General features: G+C 37.7%; 1 protein-coding gene across 2 annotated transcripts in view; it reads left to right on the top strand.

Moving 5' to 3' along the window:
* Positions 1–9,707: 9,707 nt before the first annotated feature.
* LOC122622193 (D(2) dopamine receptor A) overlaps positions 9,708–21,524 on the top strand; it is a 43,113-nt gene continuing 31,296 nt past the window's right edge. For both annotated transcript variants that reach the window (XM_043800443.1, XM_043800444.1), the window contains exon 1: positions 9,708–10,150. The gene's annotated coding sequence lies outside the window, so the exon portion shown is untranslated. The remainder of the gene's footprint in view (positions 10,151–21,524) is intronic.

Raw genomic sequence — 21,524 nt, forward strand, 5'->3', positions numbered from 1 at the left:
CCTATGTTGCTTGTTCGAAAAAAAATTGGTACAGACCGCCTCTGTGTGTATTATAGGGAGCTTAATGCAAATACAGTCTCTGAGAAATAGCCATTGCCGCTTTTTTGAGATCAGATTGCTAGGCTGATTGGTGCCAGGTTTTTCAGTTGTATAGACATGGCAAGCGGGTTTCACCAGATCCCAATTCACCCGAATTCAATTGAGCGCACGGCGTTCGTTACCCCAGAAGACCAATTTGAATATTTGACTATGCCATTCGGACTTAAAAATGCCCCTGCTGTGTTCCAAAGAGCCATTAATCGTGCCTTAGGTGATCTTACCCATTCATACGCCATTGTCTACATGGACGACGTAATGATAGTCGCACATACAAAGGAAGAGGCTCTTGACAGGCTACGAGTAGTATTGCAAACACTTACCCAAGCAGGATTTTCTTTAAATGTTGCAAAATGCTCATTTCTCAAGTCTTGTGTAGAGTATTTGGGTTTTGAAGTTAGAGAAGGTGAGATTCGACCAAACCCTAGAAAAATTCAAGCCCTTGTTAATTTGTCACTCCCGCGGTCCGTCACTCAATTGAGACAATTTATTGGACTTGCCTCGTATTTTCGCCAATTTGTACCAAAGTTTTCAAAGCCCTAACTTCAAAAAGCAAATCATTTGTTAGGGAATTGGAGCATGAGCAAATACGGCAACAAGTAATATCGATTTTGACTAATGAACCTGTTCTCACTATATTCGACCCACAATTTGCTTTCAAGCTTCACACTGATGCTAGTGCCGATGGCTAAGGCGCTATTTTGTTGCACCGAATTGAAAAGAAGCCCCGAGTTATCGAATATTTTAGCAAGACAACATCATCAGCAGAATCGCGTTACCATTCATACATACTGGAGACTAATGCCGTATACAAAAAAACCTTTCCGTCGTTACTTGCATGGCCGTCATTTCGTTGTGTTCACCGACTGCAATTCGCTTAAAGCCTCACGTACAAAAATAGAGTTAACTCCCAGGGTCCATAGGTGGTGGTCGTATCCCAAAGCCATTTAGGTGGTCCGCTGTGAACAATGTCCACGAGTCAATCGTGCACCTTGGATGGAAGAAAACTCTTGAGAAGATGTACGAGTTTTATTGGTTTGTCCAAATATCCAAATATGTTCGCAAATTCGTGGACAATTGCATTACTTGCAGGTTATCAAAGCCTCCGTCTGGCAAAATAAAAGCCGAACTGCATCCCATTCCTAAGATTGACATCCCGTGTCATACAGTTCATGTCGACATTACGGGAAAGCTTAGCGGCAAGAATGATCAGAAGGAATATATAATTGTGCTAATAGACGCTTTTACCAAATTTGTCTATTTATCCCATACTGTAAAGCTAGACACTATAAATTGCATTGAGGCAGTAAGGTCTTTAATATCTTTATTTGGTGTTCCTTCTCGATTGATCGCTGATCAAGGTCGTAGTTTTGCTAGTACAGCATTTCGTGATTTCTGCTCAGCACAGAAAATAGAGTTGCATTTAATCGCCACCGGAGCTAGTCGTGCCAATGGCCAAATAGAGCGAGTCATGACTACTTTCAAGTCCATACTAACTGCGGTTGAAACTGGCCAGGGATCTTAACAGGATTCTTTATGTGAAATTCAACTGGCTCTTAATAGCACGCGACTAAACTTTGCCCATTAGAAATACTTATTGGCAAAGAAGCGAGACCGTTTGGTCTTACACCTATCGTAGACAATGAAAATACTGTCGATATTGAAAAGGCTAGGGAAAAAGCTAAATGGAACATGGAAAAAATGGCAAAATTGATAAAGAACAAGATAGAACGCTATAGTCGGGTTCCCCCGACTATACTGATGCCCCTTACTCAGCTGGTGAAGGTGCGAAGAGAATTTACAACACTGACCGTTTTTTGCGGTTTGTGGGCGTTAGAGTGGGTGTGGAAAAAAGATTTTTGGTATATAGAGTTCAATTTACAAGACGAACAAAAATGTGAAAAAATTTCACAAAATTTTTCAAAAGTATGGGCGTGGCATTTTTGGGCGGTTTGTGGGCGTTAGGGTGGGCGTGGCAAAAAGTTTTTCAGCAGATCGATAGAAATTTACAATACTAATAAGAAAATGAAAAAATATCAAAACATTTTTCAAAAGTGTGGGCGTGGCAGTTTTCGGCGGTTTGTGGGCGTTAGAGGGGGCGTGGCAACATGAATCGACAAACTTGCGCTGCGTCTATGTCTCTGGAGTCTGTATGCTTATTCTCAACTTTCTAGCTTTTAGTTCCTGAGATCTCGACGTTCATACGCACGGACAGACAGACGGACGGACATGGTCAGATCGACTCGGCTATTGATCCTGATCAAAAATATATATACTTTATATGGTCGGAATCGCTTCCTTCTGCCTGTTACATACTTTTCAACGAATCTAGTATACCCTTTTACTCTACGAGTAACGGGTATAAAGATTCGACAAGAACAAAGCTACTGTTGTGAGACACAAGGTTGGTGACCATGTTCTACTTAAAAATGAAGGACGGCACCAGACCAAACTAGATCCCAAGTTTTAAGGTCCCTTTTTGGCGTCCGAAGTACTACCAGGAGATAGATATAAGCTCAAAGCATTGAACAATAATCGAACTTATAAATATTCTCATGAATTTTTGCGACAAATGCCTGAGAAGGAGATTACCACAGTATTAGAAGATGAAGGCGCAGAAAAGAACGCTATGGATCAAGCCAGTGAGGGCTGTGATCTTGAAATTGATTAAGATTTTGTAAACCTTCGGATCGGTTCGGGAAACGACTTTCTCTTCAGATGGGTTATGTGGTTCGCCATTTGGTTGCAGATAAGTTCGAATTCCGGATACGATTGCTGGTGATGCCGGCTTATAGATTGCGTCAACTGTGTGCCGTGTATGTATGTTGGCCGGTTTGTCGAATTGTAAGCTGTGTGCTATGCTAATAATAATATGGACTGGCCGGTTTGATAAACTGAGCGCTAGTGGAAGAAATTAATGTATTGGATTAAGGATGTAAACGCTTTCAGAAAAAGCAATATGATTATGGTATGTCTTGAATAAAACTTGGTGGATTACCATCTCATGGCTTAAAATTCAATGATAAACTATGAAACGAAACTTGAAAGAAATGTATCAATTTGCTTTTATATTGAATAGATAAAATAATACTAAGGTTAATGAATTAAGGAAAGAAAACGTGGTATGAATTGTAAACACACGAGGACGTGCGCAAGGTCAAGAAGGCTGACCTTGCAGATTTATTTCTAATTTAAAATATAACGACATTTTCTGTTACTTTGTACTTGCTTATTTCGTGTTGCATATTCTTTGAATACGCATTCGCTACTTCTTGGAAGCGTGGCAGATAACTGTTAAAGTTTCTGTCGAACGTAGTCTGGCCGCGGTTGGGAGCGAGAGAAAGATATATATTCCCGTTAAGAATGGGACTAACCAGGAATTGGGAAAAATTCCATTATGTGTGTTGGTATTGATGTGTGTGGAGTAAAATAAGTCTCCAAGGTGCGTTGGTATTGCGGGTAGACTTAGGTTCTACGCATTATTGCAACTCCGGTACTGGTCACTGAGATTTTGATCGCAAAGGAAGATAGACATGCCTCGCTCCCGTGCCAGAAAAGGTTGCGCCGACTCAGTAGAAAGTGACGTAGACCATAATGCTGATCCGATTCCGACATGTAAATAAAAGTTCGAATTGTAGTAATTGTAATTTCTACGCAACTCGTTTGAATTAATAAAATTATCAATTAGAATAACATCTTTCGGTTTGTGAGCGTTAGAGTGGGCGTTACATAAAGTTTTGTTGTAAATCGATAGAAAATATCAAATCACTTTTTCAAAAGTGTGGGCGTGGCAGTTTTGGGCGTTAGAGTGGGCGTGGCAACATGGGACAACAAACTCACACTGCGTCTATGTCTCTAGAGTCTGCATGCCTATTCTCAAATTTCTCTGTCGAACTAAAAATTTTTAATACAACCGTTCTTTAAATAAGTACTAGTTGTACTCGATTTCACCTTTTAAAAGCGAAATTATTGATACTCATGGAAATCAAAGGTTTATCTTTTCTCCTTGATCATATAATAAGACCATTGCATTGGTTTCGAAATGGGAAATAGGAAGATAAAAAACCATCTCAGCAGGCAACAGCTTACTGAAGCAACGTCGCCAATAAATAAAGGTAATTTAACTGATAACAAAATTTCTATTTACTTGTAATATTTGTCTTTCTTCGTTTTTTGTAGATGCCCAGGACCTTTTATTTGTTATTTTGCCAAATGCCGTGCTGCCACCGACAGCGCGTTTCGTTAATAAAAAAGAAAGGAAAACTAAGAAGGTTAATATAGCAGAAGCGGAGAATACTATGGTGATGCGATAAGATTGTCTAAACGACTATAAGCGACAAATTGATAAGCTGGTGTCTCTTCATTACTCCGAGGGATCAACTCTTTAACCTTCATCATCGTTCACGGTTCTTCAGATACGGATCTAGTCGGCTTGTACGCATATTTTAAATTTGACTCGTTTCTTCAAAGACTTGATACGTGCTTTAAAATTTTCAACTTTTACATCTTAAAATATCCAAATACCCTAACGTCTATACGGCTATATCCTATAAATAATAATAAAAAACCTTGTTCGCATTAAATATGTATAGCTGTAAAAACTTTCAGAAAAGTGTAACAACCAAATTGTTTTCTTAATAATTAAATTATGAATGTTTGTATGTATATACTATATAGAATAATACCGAAATTATTAATTTCAAAATAAAATTGTTGTTCTTCATATAAAGAACGTGTTGATTTTGAATTTAACAATAAATATTTTTCAAATAGGAACAATTGGTTCTTAAAATAAAAGTGTTTGCTCTGAAAATAATATCTCGTTCATTAAATAGGAACTTTTATTACTTAAAGTACACGTTATTCATACTTCAGTTGTCAGTTTGTACAAGTTAGTACTTGGATCCAAAACGTTCGTTCTCAAATTCTTAATTTCGGTCTCCAATAATTAGTTCTTGAATTTAAATTTTTAATTTTGTCGTCAATGTCTTCTTGGGATCCTGTTTGCCATGTGTATACGTATGTACACACATATGCTTAAATTTTAAGGTTAAGCTCCATCAGAAGTTTAGCAAGCTTCTCCAGAATCATGAGCAACGTTATGTCCCTAACATGGTTAGTTTTTTACTTTTCGAATATAAATATTTTAGTGTCAGCAGTAATGTATTTTCATTTGGGTTTTTTTCTTTTTTTATAAGCGTTACTCGTAGAGTAACGACCGAGGGTTTAATAAAATAAAGAACACAGTTGGTGTTTTATGTATTATTAAACGTTTTTATTAATTTTAATAAAGGAAGAACTAGAGCCTTTGGAGAGAGGAGCTCCCAAAAAGTTGGACAAATTGGAGAATCCTGAGACAATTGCGTGGGCGGAAGTTTTTCTTATTTTAGTTGGCTCGCAAGTAATCGAATATTTAGGGGGACGTTCGCTCGCCACAGAGTCTAGGTTAATCGAAGGGCTCTCGATCTTTGATTTCATTTTGTACTTAGACATTATTGTGTGTGTGTGAGTTTTTACCATAGTGTAGTGTGGTTGGAAAGTTGTGGGTGTAGAATGTATAAGTTAATACATATATATTTTTGATCAGCATCAATAACTGGGCCGATCTGGTCATGTCCGTCTGCCCGTCTATCTATCCGTATGAACGTCGAGATCTCAGGAACTATAAAAGCTGGAAAGTAGAGATTAAGCATACAGACTCCAGAGACATACCCGCAGCGAAAGTTTGTCGATTCATATTGCCACGCCCACTCTAACGCCCAACACTGCCACGCCCACACTTTCGAAAAATGTTTTGATATTTTTTCATTTTTGTAGTCTTATAAATTTCTATCGATTTGCCAAAAAACTTTTTGCCACGCCCACTCTAGCGCCCACAAACCGCCAAAAACGGTCAGTGCTGAAGACTCCTTCGCACTTTCACTAGCTGAGTAACGGGTATCAGATAGTCGGGGAACTCGACTATAGCGTTCTCTCTTGTTTTTCGATAATTCTGCGATTAAATCATATTGCCAATTTAGGCAAAAAGTCGACAGCGGCGCAGCAGATCGGCTCAACTGAAATTGCTCCACGAAAAAAACTCAAACGGCGACGGTACATTGAGCTTTTTCTCTTGTCGTTTTTGGAACTTCGTCCCGTTGCAGCTAAAATCTCCATTCCAATTCCGTAAATGCTTAATTTTTGAACTTTTTATCAATCGCCGAGACAAACTTGCGCTCCATCTATGTCGCTGGAGTCTGCATGCTTAATATCAACTTTCTAGCTTTTCCGACGTTCATACGGACGGAAAGATGGACATGGCCAGATCGACTCGGCTATTGATCCTGATCAAGAATATATACACTTTATATGGTCGGAAACGCTTCCTTCTGCCTGTTAAATACTTTTCAACAAATCTAGTATACCCTTTTACTCTACAAGTACGGGTATAATTACCAAGATTTTAAATTTAATCCAGAGCATCAAGTTATGATTCTCGTGGAAAAGATATGTTTGACCCTAAAAAGTAAACCAAAGGTAGAAGAAAAAGTAAAAAAAAGGGAAGGAACTTTATACGATAATGTTACCATTTCTTTACGTCACACCAAAATCGTATGTCTAAGTCAATATTAACTTTTCACATAATTATTTCATAAAATTTTAAAGGCGCCGCCACGGAGGTAGAATACTGTTAAATATTTGTTATCTCATGTCAAATTTTATTCCATTTTACTATTAATATCCTACATGTTTAGTTAGGTTATATGTTCCGATATATACTCCATGTTTTTAGCCAGTAATAAAAGCCTTATAATGTTTTAAGTTACCAGTCTTGCCGCAGCTAGGAGGATTCCACGATATGGTAGCTTAGACGAGCATGGGGTCGTTCTGACAATAAGGGTCTTGGGGGACCGAACGACCATTGGATGGGTGGGCTTGTGAATCCTCCAGGTCATCGATGGAGGTTAACGTTAATTTTACATTTGGATCTACAACCTGCAATCCCGTGCGTCAGAAACCATAACCACCGAATACTCGCCAGGCCTGCCATTCACGGACTGCTGCGTGGAACCTCCCAAAAGTCACCCAATTAGGCTAACCAATCTATAGGATCGTACTAATAACATAATTTACATCATCGACTTTTATGAAGTCTCTGTATACACAATGAAAAGATAAGACTGTCAGAATACAACTTAGTTAATTTGCACTTTGATAGGAGATTGTAAGACTAGATTTAGTTTTTTGAAGATCTTGCGATATAGGAATCCAGCTCTAATTTTTTAAGTTCTTATTACCTCTGTCTCCATGTCTTCGCTATTTAAAAGGCCAATGATTTTTAATATGTCATTATCACTTTGCTGTTCTCGTTCAAATATTCGTTATTTCTGCTAGATCTACACGAACCTCGGGTTTCGCGATAAAAAGTCACACATGAGCCATTTGACTACCCTTTCTATACTCAACACTAAATGCCTGTAAGTACGCCCACTAATTATGCACACTTGGGATCAACAACAAATTCCCTATATTGTTGATAATGTCTGTAGTGTTTCACTGCATTATAAACCCCTAAAGTTTCTAGCTCATACGAGAGATATTTTGGTTCTGATGCTGTTGTACTCTTGCTAAAATATTCAATTATTCAGTTCGATTTGGAGTGCAGGGTCAAAAATTATCCGCACGGGATCATTCGTCAATAGTTTATATTTTTTTTGTGAAATTTGCTTACGCTCCTCCTTACGCTCCAAACAAATATCTTAAATGGGACAAACTGTCTGAAATATGATGCCAAACCTGCGTCACAGATGTTGGTGATGACAAAATAGAAAGAGCCTTTATCTTACTAGGATTCGGTTTAGTTTTTTTTCTTAACATTAAATGTAAAACCTGCTTGCTCTACCAGTAACGGGTATAAAAACAAGAGCCCTTAGAGCGTCCTTTGGAGTCGTGAAAAGTCAACAACTTTTGTTGACAATACATTGCCCGATTGTTTTACGATCAAGCGACAGCGACATATCGGTTTGCGTTGCGTGCTCCTTTTTTCACACTCTCGGGGTTTGCTGCTCCTTATCTGCGGAGCTTCACGCAGTATGCACCTTTGGCTGTTTGGGCTGGTCTCGCTTACTGCTCTCTTGGGGGTATGGGTGTCCCCGTACTCCTGGTTCTTATGTGGCTCCGAAGTGCAACCCGGGTTGAGGATAGAAGACCTTGTGGCTTGTCGCTGTATCGTCAGTGGCGGCCAAGTCAGCCACCGTCACTTTCTTGTTTGCTGGAACGTTTCTTAGGGCCTCCAGAATCCTTTCCCTGACCGCGGGATCATCCGCGGGTGGATTTCCATTAATGAGGCTGCTACATGTAGTAGACATTCGAAGACATTCCTTTTTATTTGCATTTCGGCCGAATGCGGAGGCTGCATTTTATACCTTCTGCCAGGTTGGTAGTACTGCCGACCATTGTGGTACAGACACAGACCAGGCAGCCGCTTACTATGGGTCAGACGCAGCTTGGATTTTTAACTCGGGTGCAGTTTTTGCTGCTACGCGTGGTGCCCTCCGCCCACTAAAGGGTAGGTGTGGGTAGCTAAGCAGTGAGAGGTCCATTGGTGGCCAGGGGTTTCCCCGTGACAGCAAGTGGGAGTTATACCGCTAGAGCCCCGAGATTCTGGTGCGCCGCAGAGCGGTGGGGATGGCTATTGGTCAGCTCTTTGACTTGGGCACCTTTTTTTCCCCCTTGCAAGCCATGGGTGTGACATTCACCCAGATTCCGGCACCTCCTGCCAAGAATTTAGGGCAGCAGCGCTGAGATTTATGCTAAGTCCTGCTCACTGCGATCGCATATAAAGCTTATAGCTGTTAGCTTTGTCAGCTGCGCGCAGTAAAAGGGTATACTAGATTCGTTGAAAAGGATGTAAAAGGCAGAAGGAAGCGTTTCCGACCATATAAAGTATATATATTCTGGATTAGGATCAATAGCCAAGTCGAATTGGCAATGTCTGTCCGCAGCGCAAGTTTGATTCCAAAAGTTGCCACGCCTACCCTAACGCCCACAGACCGTCCAAAACTGTGAGGCATACATTTTTTAAAAAGGTTTTGAAATTTTTTCACATTTATGTTAGTCTTTTAAATTTCTATCAATTTGCCAAAAAACTCTTTGCCACGCCTACTCAAACGCCCACAAGCCGCCAGAAACTGTCAGTGTTAAAATTTCTGCTTCGCACTGCCACTAGCTGAGTAACGGGTATCTGATATTCGGGGAACTCGACTATAGCGCAAAAGCATAGGCTCAAAGCTCAAATACTTATTATCATTTAGGTAGGCAAATTGGTTTATCATCCTAAAGTATAAAGGTTCCTGACTTAACGACAAGTCACGTAGCAAATGCTCAAGTGAGAAAACCTAGAAAAAAATAAAATGTAGGGGGAAAACAAAAGCTTTTCCACGACGAATTTAAAATACAAAGGCAGGAAAATTTCCCACTATTTTGCACAAGAGAGCATGTTACAACTCGTGGCGTGAAACTCAGAGAGAACTGTGTGATGCCGACTACGAAGTAGCTGCTGCTGTTTTCCACTTACTTCTCTGACTGAATGGACCAGTTTGGAAAATCCCCCAATCAGTTTGTTATAAACATTCGCCGCGATGCGTTCGCTTTCGACTGTCTCGACTCTTCCAAAAAAATAAAACACGATAAATACTCTCAAAAATAAAAAATTTCGGAAAATAGATTCGAAATTAATAAATTAAAAATATTACCTTAAACTAAAAAGGGACGCAAAAAGTATTGGTTGAATAATGTTAAATACGCAAGAGCAGTTGTCAGGTGCAATAAAAGTGTAAAGCAAGAAACAATAAAGTGAAAAAAGAAAACAATTAAATGTACAAATAATTAAAATATATATACATATGTGCCGTTACTAAACGACTGCAAAATGCGGGCATAGAATAAAGTATTTTCAGTGAAATTGCATATTTACGAAGTTAAAACTCATTATAATTTCAAAACGTTTATAAATAAAAAACAAAGCAAATAAACGAAAAATAAGAAAGGAAGCTAATTACGCTTGGTACAAACAGTAAGTAACACAAGCCACTGACTTTAGTTTTACCTAAACCTTGTTGGATTAAATAAAAAACGCGCACATAATATACATAGGTAAACATTTTAAAAATCCAATAGAACATTTTAAGCACTTAGAATTAAAAGTAAAGGCTAAGGGTCAAATTCTAAAAATTTAAAGTGCACCAGTGTGTTTCCGTTGCCTTTGCTAATGAGGCCCGTCGGGAAAAATCAAACGGAAACCAAAGAAATGTAAAACTTTAGGAAACTGAAAATTAATTGCACAATTGTAATGTTTTTTTGTAGCTAGATTCGTTAAAAAGTATGTAACAGGCAGAAGGAAGCGTTTCCGACCATATAAAGATAATATATTCTTGATTAGGATCAATACCCAAGTCGATCTGGCCATGTCCGTCTGTCCGTCCGTATAAACGTCGAGATCCCAGGAACTACAAAAGCTAGAAAGTTGAGATTAAGCATACAGACTCCAGAGACATAGACGCAGCGCAAGTTTGTAGATTAATGTTGCCACGCCCACACTAACGCCCAAAAACTGCCACGACCACATTTTTGAAAAATGTTTCGATATTTTTTCACATTTTTGTTAGTCTTGTAATTATACCCGTTACTCGTAGAGTAAAAGGGTATACTAGATTCGTTGGAAAGTATGTAACAGGCAGAAGGAAGCGTTTCCGACCATATAAAGTATATATATTCTTGATCAGGATCAGTAGCCGAGTTGATCTGGCCATGTCCGTCTGTCCGTCCGTCCGTCCGTCTGTCTGTCTGTCTGTCCGTCCGTATGAACGTCGAGATCTCAGGAACTACAAAAGCTAGAAAGTTGAGATTAAGGATACAGACTCCAGGGACATAGACGCAGCGCAAGTTTGTCGATTCATGTTGCCACGCCCACTCTAACGCCCACAAACCGCCTAAAACTGCCACGCCAACACTTTTGAAAAATGTTTTGATATTTTTTCATTTTTGTATTAGTCTTGTAAATTTTTATCGATTTCCCAAAAAACTTTTTGCCACGCCCACTCTACCGCCCACAAACCGCCAAAAACTCTCCTTTGCACTTCCACTAGCTGAGTAACGGGTATCAGATAGTCGGGGAACTCGACTATAGCGTTCTCTCTTGTTTTAATATAGTTTATAGAATCTTGTTTTTTCAAAAAAAAAACAGAAACATCTGTAAAGCCTTTAATATTGATGGATTACTCTGACTATAGAAATTGATCAGCATCTATATACATTAAAATACTCAATCATCACAATCTATATTTTGTTCGGGCACCAAATAGCTTTAATATTTTGACCTCTCGATCATTGACTAAGCGTGCGCAAGCAATAAAAAACAACACAAAAAGGTTAAGCATTTCCTTGAGGGCCCAATACTAGTCTCGATTTATGTGCTTTTCAAGGTTTATAGAAATTTCCTCATGCACGCAACAATTGAGATTCAACCTTGAAATTCAAATATTATTCTAACGAAAGAATAGTGAATAAGGAAAGATATTACTCATAGATATGGCACGAAGGTGGTAACAAGCTACGCATTTTTAAGTAAAAAAAAGAGCCAAGATATCGAATACGAAAAGAGCTCCAAACTTGGCCCCCTTTAAAACTGTCACATCTTAAAAATGGTTCAAAGTAAATAATTTGTTTAGCAGCGATTCCGAAAACAATAACTTTACTGGGCCTCATTCATCTACTCGATCGATGTGCTGACGCCTATAATTAATTTGTTTGCTCGTTGACTTTGAGCAATTGCTGAAACATTTTTATGCTAAACAGCATTTGCAAACTCCCTCCCTCCAATCTCCATATCATTTAATTGGCCGCTGAGTAATCAAGTAACGAGTAATCAAATATCAGCAATCAATAAATATTATTCCGTTAGTGCGACCTCTTAGCAACTTCGCATGGTGTGTCATCCGCATTAAGCTCAATTTGCTTATTCATTTCCCATTACGATTTTCCGTGCTTCCGCTTGGCCACCTCAAATTATTTATTTTATTTTATTTAAAATATTTTTAGTGTGTAATGCAAAATAATTAACAGTAGCAATCAATGTTAAAGTCGAAGGGGAAACTGGAATGGGCACGTGCCTGCAGCTGCAGCCTTATATGATTGCTAAAGTAACATAAAGCATGGGGCAGATTTAGCAAATATGTAAATGGTGTTGTTTATAAAGTATTTATTAAATATTTCAACACGCCTACCTACCATTTTAAACAATTTCTAATTACCATTTCTCGTAGCGTAAAAGGAAAATGGTATTTCCGTATCTATAAGGTGTAAATATTCTTCATCAGTTTCACTGTTGATGTTGATTTAGCCGTGTCCGTCTTTGTATCCGCATAAACGTTGAGATTTTAGAAACTATAAGGGTAGAAGGGTAGAATACTACGGTGCCCCGGTGATAGTTCTGAGGATCTTTGATTGAGCTCGTTGGACGATATCCTATTGCTATTACAGGTATTGCCCCACAGCTAAGAGCCATAGGTCCAAATTGGTTTTAGTACAGTTGTAGAGTAGTTCCTTGTGGTCCAGGATTAGCGGGGAATGTGCGTTGATCAGCCAGTGCAGGGTGTGGGCTTTGAGTTTTGAGTGGGTTTTGTTGGCTTCAATGTGCTTGCGCCAAGTGAGACGTCTGTCAAGGTAGGCTGATGACCAGAAAACAAAAGTCGTCAAGCAAATGAATGACAACTTGTATAACACGAAAGCCAGCAAGTAAAACACGAATAAATAAAAAACCAACACGCTTCAAATGTTTTTCTATCCTGCACGTGCTCATCCTCCTCGATTTTTGTTCGAGGATAAATAAGTCTCTGCACAACGTGACTTATGCGCTATGCGTTTCTTGCTGTATTACACATTTGCCTGGCCTGCCTTCTATTATGAAGGCATAGCAGGTAAAAATACTTTGCGAAGTGAATAGCAAGGGTGTGTTTGAAATTCACGGTGGTTTTGGGCTTGTAAATCTTTAAGGGTTGAGAAAACCAGCACAACACTTACAAGGTTTCACGACTGCCTTAGACTACTTCGCACCGCAATGCCTATCATTAGTGGAAAAATGTGCATTAGTGGAACTTATACTTGCGACCGAAAATGTCGCGGTTAAGAGAACATGAACATTATCGTTTTTAGGTGTTGCACCCACACGCCAAGAAAAATGATTACTTTGACTGAGAGATATTTCTAAACGGAAAAGTTGTAAAATTATTGGAAAACATTAGAAACCAAGAGAGAACGGTATAGTCGAGATCCCCGATTATCTGATACCCGTTACTCAGCTATTGGAAGTGAGAAGGAGACTCTTCAACACTGACAAACTTTTGCGGTTTGTGGGCGTTAAAGTGGGCATGACAAAAAAAATTGTAGATAATCGATATAAATTTACAGAAGTAATAAAAAAAAAGAAAAAAAAAATTTTCAAAAGTGGGGGCGTGGCAGTTTTGGGTGGTTTGTTGGCGATAGAGTGCTCGTGGCAACATAGTTAAAAACAAGAGAGAACGCTATAGTCGAGTTCCCCGACTATCTGATACCCGTTACTCAGCTAGTGAAAATGCGAAGGAGTCTTCAGCACTGACAGTTTTTTCGGTTTGTGGGCGTTAGAGTGGGCGTGGCAAAAAGTTTTTTGGCAAATCGTTAGAAATTTGTAAGACTAATACAAAAATGAAAAAATATCAAAACATTTTGTGGGCGTTAGAGTGGGCGTGGCAACATGAATCGACAAACTTGCGCTGCGTTTATGTCTCAGGAGTCAGTATGCTTAATCTCAACTTTCTACCTTTTGTAGTTCCTGAGATCTCGACGTTCATACGGACAGACAGACGGACGGACAGACGGACATGGCCAGATCGACTCGGCTATTGATCCTGATCAAGAATTTATATGGTCGGAAACGCTTCCTTTTGCCTGTTACATACTTTTCAACGAATCTAGTATACCCTTTTACTCTACGAGTAACGGGTATAAAAACAAGAGAGAACGCTATAGTCGAGATCCCCGATTATCTGATACCCGTTACTCAGCTATTTAAAGTGCAAAGGAGAGTCTTTGACACTGGCAGGTTTTGGCGGTTTGTGGGCGTTAGAGTGGGCGTGGCAACACTAACCGACAAACTTGCGCTGCTTCTATGTCTCTGCAGTATGCATGCTGAATCTCAACATTCTAGCTTTTATAGTTCCTGAGATCTCGACGCTCATACGGACAGACAGACGGACATGGCCAGATCGATCTAGAATATATATACTTTATATGGTCGCAAATAAATATAAATATATATATCTATATAAATAAATACATACATATAATTATATTATATATATAATTATATATATATATACATATATATATATATACTTATAAATATATATATGTATATACATATGTACATATGTTTACCGGGTGGGCCATCTACATGTGACCCGTGTGATTCGTAAATAAAATTGTTAAGGAAAAGACAATTTGTTATTTTTTGGCTCGGGCATTTATTTTAATTCAAGGAGATTAATATTATTAACATTAAAAATATTATTTGGCTCAAGTGCTCGCCTTTTTCCCTGATGACAAAATCTTCTCTTTTTTCGGCATTTTTCATTACTTTTTCTAGCGTAGCTTTAGGTATCGCCGCTATTTCACGTTCGATGTTCGCCTTGAGTTGAGTCAAAGTCGAAGTCCTTGACTTGTTGATGTACACTCTAGATTTCAAAAATCCCCACAAATAAAAGTCGGGTGGCGCACAGTGGCGCATTAGATACAAATGCTAAATTTAATTAAAATTTTTGATGACAGCTGATCGTTGCGTGGATATCGCATTCGACAGGTAATAGTTCAAAAGGGTTGAATACAAAAAATAATTCAAATCGGTTCAGTATTTCAGAAGTTACACGTGTTCAAAGTTGAACCTATTTTGTATTAAATGTATTGTATTGTATTTTTTGTAGCAAATTCTGACTTTGCGGTCGTTTTTTAGGTAAAATATGTAATCGGCCGGCTTGGTTATGGTCTCTATGGAAAGGGTCATCAAATCTCGGTAAAACCAAGGTAGAATAAATGTATAATATTCTTTGCCGAAGTACTAATTTTCACATATTTTTCAACTTTGATGGATTATATAAATCGATTCCCTACCATTCCCTGGGTTTGGAGTATGAGGTGTTGTTCTTGAATATGTTCTTTATCAGAATCAAAAGATCGGGTCCCCCCACGTCCCACCTCGAATTTCCCAGGCAAAAGATACTTTTAACTCAGCGTAAAAAACGCGCGGCTTAGTGCAAATTCTGCTACAAGCGCAGTTGCTTCGCAGTACGAAATTGTATGGCGGGCATACATTTTTTCCTGTATTGGCCGCTTGTTTTTCAATCCCTGACTTTGTAATGATTTTAAATAAATGTATAATGATTAACTATTCTTCAAAAGTATTAAATGAATGTAAAATGTAAAATGGAATGATTATTTCGAACAAAAAGTGCAAAAAAGTGTCAAAAAAAGTAAAAATTGATGAAAAATTGACAAAACAAAATATACAAATTATAAATTTTGTTTTTCTTTGAAATTTATTTTTTTTTGTTTTTAAAACATTAAATATGTACCATACTAGCATTTTCAGAGAAAACAAATGAAAAGTATTTGTCGAAATTGGATACAAATTTAGAAAACTGCCTCCAAAAACATTAATTATCGTGTATAAAATCTACTATTTATCGCACCATATTGTATAACTACGTAATCGAAAGGTACTAAAATTACCTTTCATTAAAAAAAAAAAAATTATGAAAATATCTCAACTGGTTCAAGAGTTATGATTTTTGTACACCTAAAGTATCTAAGGCGCCACTGTGTGGGGTCAGATCGGGCAATCTTGTTGGAACCAGAAGTTACGCATTCGCTTTCTAGTAGTTCTGGAGTGTTGTTATCCATGGTTAATGACTACTTAAAATTAAGAATCAGATATGGACGTTTGTCGATTTGACAATGTATGTAAGGTTGTTGATAATATATCAAAATATCAATATATCGACATTTTTCGTGAAAATGATATATTTATATCGTGCTATTTTTTTTTTGAACAAATATCGATATTGCGACATTTTTTTTTGATATTTTCTCTTCGTTCACTCTGATTTGCGATACCGAGTAAAAGTGCACGTATTAAAATGAACATAAAATCCAATTACACTGATAAAAAAAACGGGACTGCAAAGTGCAAACTTTGCGACCGAATTATTAATACAACTGAAAACTCTACAAACACATATAACACAACGAGTCTTCCTAAAATCACTTAATTCTAAGTACTGGTAGCATTATAATATGAAATTTATATAAACACAAGGTATTATTATCTGCATTATAAATAGAAAATCCATGAATTTAAATAAGAACAAGAGAGAACGCTATAGTGGGCGTGGCAACACTAATCGACATAGACTGCGTCTATGTCTCTGGAGTCTGTATGCTTAATCTCAACTTTCTAGCTTTTGTAGTTCCAGAGATCTCGACGTTCATACGGACCTGGTAAAGAATATATATACTTTATATGGTCGGAAACACTTCCTTCTGCCTGTTACATACTTTTCAACGAATCTAGTATACCCTTTTACTCTACGAGCAACGGGTATAAAAATAAAGTTAATAAGACACTTTAATTTTATTTATTGTGGGAAAAAAAAATTCTATTTGGAAAAAAAAAATCAAATATGTCGATATTTTTTGTGATATTTTAAATATTATCATCATTTTGTTTTGATACAAAAAATATCAACGATACGATATTTTATTAATATCACGACATCCATAAATGTATGTCAAAGTTATTAAGAGTTTATTACTTCTATTTTTACACATATATGTATATGTATATATATATTACACATATATTATATATATATAGTTTTATACCCGTTACTCGTAGAGTAGAAGGGTATACTAGATTCGTAGAAAAGTATGTAATAGGCAAAAGGAAGCGTTTCCGACCATGCAGATTCCAGAGACATAGACGCATCGCAAGTTTGGACATGACAGTTTTTCGCGGTTTGTGTTCGTTAGATTGGGCGTGGCAACATCAGGCCAGGAAGAAACTTCCTTTAGAGAAAAAATAATTTTTTTTACGAGGATCTTGTTAGTCATATCGCCGCCGACATCATAATTTGTGTAAGTGACAATTTTAGTCTAAAGTCTACAATCCGAACATTTTTTTACAAGAGATGTTTTTTTTGTTGGCAATAAACAGAAATTCAAAAATTAACCCTAACTTAAAAAAGTTTTGTTTTTAAAATCTTTAGTCCATATAAAACAATTTTTAATACTCTTTAAAATGAATGCTAGATGATTAAAATCCGTTCAGTAGTCTTTCTGATATCACCTACAAATTTGAAAACATTTCGAGAAAATTGCGTTTGCGGTCATGGAAAGATTGGTTTGGCGCCAGTAACATCCGGAAGTCATCCCTTTCACAATTTTTAGAATTATCTTATTTTATATAGTCCTTTACGGCTTGTTTCAACAGTGATGCTCTTGTAAATAATATTCAAGGATCTCATTGTGCGGGGTATAAGGTTATCAATTATAAACACAAAGTTAAATTGAAACTTATACGACACGGTTGCATGAAAATTCCAGGCCAAGTTCGAGAACAACTGGTGTAATACGCATCACATGTTAGCAAATTGCCAGAGGTATGGAAACTCGCAAAATGAATCGCATCGCTTATAATCAATTGTACATTGAACCGCAAATTAAGCCACACCCGAGTGAAGACAGCAGCGACCACATAAACTGACACTGGAGAAATAAAAACATTGTTAACACAGTTGGTTAGTTCAGAGAAATAAATAAGATAGATAAGTCGCTGGTTACAGATCAATTGAAAAAGTTGTATTTCACTTTGATTGTACTCGCTCGGCTGATGGGACTCATAAGCCAAGTATTGAGTTTCATAGAAATAATATATTTCGTGCTTTGTGTCTCGTGTTTCTTTTATGCAATTATACCCAACATAGGAAGATGTTTTAATCTTTTTACAAACATTACTAACTAAAAATAAGAAAACTTTATAAGAAAACATTTGCGCTCCCGATTTAGTAGCTGATACTCAGAAAAGGAAAATAGGAAAGAAAAAGAATTAAATGAAAAAAAATTAAAAACTTTTTTAAGAGTGTGGGCGTGCTACTTTTGTGCGGCTTGTGAGCGTTAGAGTGGTCGTCAGTGTTGATGAGTCTCCTTCGCACTTCCACTAGCCACGGGTATCAGATAGTCGTGGAACTCGATTATAGCGTTCTCTCTTTTTTTTCGTATTACTATTTGTCTTTCCATTTTCTGTCGGTATACCAAAAAACAATTTTTTAACGCCCACTTTAACGCCATGTCCGTATGAGATCTCGGGATCCAAAAGAATTAGAAGATTGATATTAAACACGCAGACTGTAGAGTCGTCGAATTTGTGCATTCGAGCTTCGGAACCACGCTCTAATAACTACAAATTTCAAAACCGTGCTCCACAAGTAGTAAATTTATAAAATATAAAGACGTACCAATACTATTGGCAGGAACGTTACTAATAAATGTAACTCGTTCTGAATAAATGTATATCCTTTAGCCTTCCATAGCACTCGCATCGAAACAAAGGCGAATGATTCAAGTGAGTCCCCTTCAGGCCTTGACTTTAAATTGCAGCCGCATCCAGCCTCTCGTTTCGAGGACATATGTACATATATGTGGATTTTGTAGGCACGTCGCCACTAAAATTAAGTTAGCAAAGTGCACTGTCAACGCGCTTTTCATATGCATAAGGGGGCCCTTCCTTTTTCCGCCCATCACCTTGCCGTGTTTATTATAGTCCAAGTCCTGTGTAACCACACAGCCTGCTTCTGGAAACTAGTGAGGTTTGCTCTACCCAGGCAACCTATATTTTGGTCGCACACAACAATATTCCAGCTTTAGAATACAACATTTAATACAAATTCCAAATCTCAAACTTCCCAAGCATTTAATCTGTTTTTACCCGTTACCCGTAGAGAAGAAGGGTATACGTGATTCGTTGAAAAGTATGTACAGGCAGAAGGAAGCAAAGTATACATATTCTTGATCAGGATCAATAGCGGAGTCATGGCCATGTCTGTCTTGATATTTTATGAAATTTTTGTTAGTCATGTAAATTTTTTCCCGATTTTCCAAAAATCTTTTAACCACGCCCACCCTAACGCCCATAAACCACCAAAAACTGTCAGTTTTAAAATTTCTCCTTCACTAGCTGAGTAACGAGTTTTATTTGGGAAACTCGATTGTAGCATTCTCTCTTGTTATACACGTTACTTGTAGAGTAAGAGGGTATACTAGATTCGTTGAAAAGTATGTAACAGGTAGAAGAAGGCGTTTCCACCCATATAAAGTATATATACATATTCTTTATCAGGATTAATGGCCGAGTCGATCTGACAATGTCCGTCTGTCCGTTCGTATGAACGTCGAGATCTCAGGAACTACAAAAGCTATAAGATTGAGATTAGACATACATAAGTGTCGTAGATGTCCCACATCGTGTATGTTTTTCCCACACTTGTAAGCGTTTTTCCTCTCCCACAGGAACTTCCCGAAACCCGTGAAATATCCCACATTTCCGAAAGTCCACCTTCAATACTCGTATGTGAAAAACTATTGCACGGTTGACAAAATAGATCAATGGAATGCTGACAAAGTGTCGACTCCGAATCGTTGGGTTGTCTGAGGAGTATTGTGAATTCAAGGAATTCGCCCTGTGCTTGCCCCCGACATCTGCATTTGTTGAGCGGGTTTTTTTTAAAATGACCAACACTTGGACAGCCGAAAAATCCACATTGAAAGTGGACACTTTAAAAGCAATTATAATGGTGAAATGTAATTTCCCTTTGTCGTGCATCGAATTCCATAAATTTCTGCAATATAAACCGGAGCTATTGCGCCAAATTGCTGCCAATGATAAGTACAACGTCAACCCAAATAGCCGGCAATAGCAAAAACAATGATTCGGATAGTAATATGGACACAGATTAAATTCACACGAAATTCTGTTTATAATCCATCATATGCTCTAAATATTCGTTTAAATTCAAAATAAATAAAAAAAACATACTTCCCACATTTGATACCACATTTACATTTCCAAATCCCACAAAATTTTCCATTTCACTGGAAATTTTCCCACATTTCAGTCGACAGAATCTACGACGCTTGGGCATACAGGTTCTAGAGACATAGACGCAGCGTAAGGTTGTTGCCACGCCCACTCTAAAGCCCACAAACCGCCCAATACTGCCAAGCCCACACTTTGGAAATTTTTTTTGATATTTTTTCACATTTTTGTTAATCTTGTAAATTTTCTCTGGATTTTTCAAGTCTTTTTGCTACGCCCACAAAACGCCAAAAACTGTCAGTGTTAAAATTTCTCCTCCTTTCTTTATAATTGATATCATATCTGTTATGAGTTTAATATTGGCAATATTCCCAACATCAATTTGGGCAAAAATAGTTTTCAGTTTGCTAAGAATATTTTCACCTGTCGGTTTTTCAAAGTCCATCGACTTTAAACCCAGAATAATATCACTCATTTTAAAGCCTTTTAAATAATTCAGAGTGACACCCAAAAAAATTCTGAGCTGTCCACATATCAATCGTTGCCGATAACCCAGCAGTATCCACAGCTTCCTTGATATCCTTGGAGATCATTATCCGCTTTTCTTGTGCATCTGTTTCAGCATTTTGGCTTAATGTTGTTGCGTTCGGCAGTATGTCATCAGTATCTACGTTCGCTCCATAATCACCATTAATTTTTAAAAAGAATCGCACCAGATTGCGAAATCCAGACAGACAACATTTGGGTCTTGATAAATTTGAAGTTGGTTGACAACAAATTTGTGCACTTTTCTTCATGTATTGCAAAGGACATTTGGTCTTCATTTATGATTTCACATAATATTGTCCAAATTACACTTTTGCCCTTGTGAGTTGGTGCTACGGTGTATTCGCCACTTTCTATTTTATTTGTAATTACTTTCGCCATTATGCGTGCCCCTCCGCATACAAACTTACAAACTCTGAAATGGATTTCAAATCTTGTAGGGTTCTTGGAGGGTTCACATAAACATGGAATTTCAAAAAACCGCATAGAAAAAAATCGCAAGGGGACGGACCGATCGCCTCTAATTGAGATAAGGCGCTCTGGAAAGTGTTCCCTCAAAACAGCTATCGATGTTCTTGAAGTGTGTGCTTTTGCACCGTCTTGTTGGAAACAAGTGTCTCCCAAATCCAACTCTTGAAGCCGTGGGAAAAAAAGTTCGTTAGCATTTTTACATACCGGTCCGAAATGCACACTGTGTTGTAATAACCGAAGATCCGCTTGAAAA

This window comes from Drosophila teissieri, chromosome 3R (assembly GCF_016746235.2).
Source record: "Drosophila teissieri strain GT53w chromosome 3R, Prin_Dtei_1.1, whole genome shotgun sequence".
NCBI lineage: Eukaryota > Metazoa > Arthropoda > Insecta > Diptera > Drosophilidae > Drosophila > Drosophila teissieri.